The sequence below is a fragment of the Rhincodon typus genome, unplaced genomic scaffold, assembly GCF_021869965.1.
Source record: "Rhincodon typus isolate 14 unplaced genomic scaffold, sRhiTyp1.1 hic_rhity00015484, whole genome shotgun sequence".
NCBI classification, from domain to species: domain Eukaryota; kingdom Metazoa; phylum Chordata; class Chondrichthyes; order Orectolobiformes; family Rhincodontidae; genus Rhincodon; species Rhincodon typus.
In genome coordinates, this window is record NW_025981122.1 from 1 (window position 1) to 2,686 (window position 2,686).

The window sequence follows — 2,686 nt, forward strand, 5'->3', positions numbered from 1 at the left end:
TTTATGCTTGGATAAAGAAAACATGAAATGCACGGCATTTCTGGAATTTAGACTTTCGCTCTGGTGAATGGTTTCGCCTTCTGCTCGAAACAGAACAACTTTCGCGTTAACGCGTAGCGTGAAAAACACCGGACTACCGGGAAAACGCACCAAGCTGCGCAGGTCGCGCACCAGATCATACCGTGCAGCATACTTCGACTGACCGCGCCGATTTTGCACAGTAAGTGGCTCAAAGATAACCCTCTGTCTGGAAAAACTGAGCTGGCGTTCGAATTCGAGAACGACAAATCACAGCGGGAGGCTGTTCGAACCTCGGTGCAGCTACGAGCTGCCATCCTCCTTGCCTTTCTCCTTAGCCTGACGTTTTTCTGCGAAGCTTTCCAATCCTGGACATGAACAAATCTCAGGTGGCAGCCAGCTGATTTGGAAACCGGCGTGGGAAACGAGGAAAAGCAACTCGGTAAAATTTATGCATTTCCACGGTGCTTATTTAGAGATGCACAAAAGGCAGTTTCTGAACACATTGATAGAACGTAAAAGGCGATCAGAGATGTCAAAGAGATGCTAACAGCATGCGATTGCTTTGTGTTCAAGAAGTGAAAAGCTCTCGCGCCTGAGTCACCATCACTTCACATCCTGCTCACTGATTAAGATACAAGTTGTTTCACTTGAGCTTCATGTGGCTCGCTTTCCTATCTCTCCTTGTTTAAATTGTCTTGCTCCTCTTTGAGCTAAAGACAAAAAGAATGGATACAATATCAGTTGGTAGCCTGTCTTGCCGTTTCCTCGGTTTCAATACCAGCGTGTCTTTGACTTGAGAGCACACGTTAATGTCAGTGCTTGCGCGAGAGCACGAGTCATGAGGTTCGTCTGAGACTGTAAATCCCTTCACTCCTGCTGTTGACTGAATGAGCCGCTATTGTGTCCGCTGCTAAGAAATGCAAACACGTTTCTCTACTCCAAAACGTGACTGAGGGCTTCTGGTTTCGATTCACGCACTTTGAGACACGGCAGAGTCTGACGGAACTGGGACGTTCAGAGACTGCTTTGAGATGCATTTGACAGAGAGGAATGCGCGGTGCACTGCGACACCGGCAAATCAAGCTTTTCCTCGACTTTGAGCTGGAACACTTTCGCACGTTAAGCAAAGGTGATACTACTCCGCTACAGAAAGAATTAGGGCACGCTAAATGCACTCTTAAAAGGGATGACCATCTCTGCACATTCATGACCAGGAAGAAGAGAAATTTAACAAAGATTCATACCGCAACGAAATAGAATGATCCTCCTTGCCACAACAAAAGCAGATACGGGCGACTTCATCCAAAGAAAGGTTGGCTGACGAGAACAACAAACGAGAAAGCTGACTCCACGTCCATCCCGAAACCTGTCGCTGTAAAAGCGCAGCGCCACTGTTTCTGCCCGGTTTCGAACCGGGGACCTTTCGCGTGTGAGGCGAACGTGATAACCGCTACACTACAGAAACACGCGCGCTGCTGCGCCCACCGCGCCGACCTTCCTCCAGCATTGAAATTCGCAGCCGTTCAACTCTTCACCTCTCTGTTTCAAGTCGATCGATGTCGTCCAGCGTTATTGGCATTATTGAAAAATAAAAGAGATCACGTAAACCTGCCCAGAAAATATTCACGTGCACCTTGCCAGGGTTGCAGGTTTCGGACTGTACGGCGAGGCTGAATAGGCTGGGGTAGTTTTCCCTGGAGCGTCGGAGGCTGAGGGACGACCTGGCAGAAGTTTATAAAATCATCAGGGACATGGACACGGTGAGTAGTCAAGGTCTTTATCACACGGTGGGCGAGTCCAAAACTGGAGGGCGTATAATTAAAGTGAGGGGCAGAAATTTAAAAGCGATCTGAGGGCCATTTTTTCCGTGCAGAAGGTGGTGCAAGTATGCATTGAACTGCCAGACGAAGTGGTGGAGCCTGGTAAAATTACAACATTTCCAAGGCATCTGGATGCGTGTATGAATCGGAAGGGTTTACAGGGATATGGGCCAAATGCTGGCAAATGGGGCTGCATTAATTTAGCATATCTGTCGACATTGGCGAGGTAGACCGAAGGTTGTGTGTCCGCTCTCTACATTTCCACGACGAAATTGACAACCTCTGGCACAATGGGAACGGGGAGCGGATGCTCTGTCCTCTCCCCCATCGTACATTGATTTGCAACAAAACGTTTTTGTCTGTTGCTTTACAACTTAAGCGCAGCTCATCTCTACCCAGCTTCAGCATAACAGCCGGCCAACACAACAGGCTACCAGCGCAATTGGCAGCGGTGGGATTCGAACCCACGCCTCCGAAGAGACGGGAACCTGAATCCAGCGCCTTAGACCGCTCGGCCACACTACCTCGCACGGGCCTCGTTCGGGCCTCGCTCCAATGTGATTCTTTCTGATGTTGCCAATGCAAAACAACAAAAGCGAAGGCGCAGGGAAAGGCTGCAAGGATCCCTGTCTTGTTCGTCCATTTCCTTAGCTGCTCGGCAGTGCCCAGCTAAAACATTATTTTCCCACCAGATGCTGATAGCCGTTCGATCAAAGCAAAAATCAACGGAAAGCTGAGCACGTCTTGTGAGACTCGGTTAGGCAACGAATGTAATGCGCCTGGGAGAAAGTTTATTCTTTTATGCTTGGATAAAGAAAACATGAAATGCACGGCATTTCTGGAAT

The 2,686-nt window shown here is 48.7% G+C and overlaps 2 non-coding genes across 2 annotated transcripts; both read right to left on the reverse strand.

The window, feature by feature from the left end:
* Positions 1–1,413: 1,413 nt before the first annotated feature.
* On the reverse strand, positions 1,414–1,486 carry trnav-cac. Its single transcript has one exon. It is a non-coding gene; the product is annotated as a tRNA-Val (tRNA).
* A 798-nt stretch (positions 1,487–2,284) lies between these two features.
* trnal-cag lies at positions 2,285–2,366 on the reverse strand. Its single transcript has one exon. It is a non-coding gene; the product is annotated as a tRNA-Leu (tRNA).
* Between the last annotated feature and the right edge of the window lie 320 nt (positions 2,367–2,686).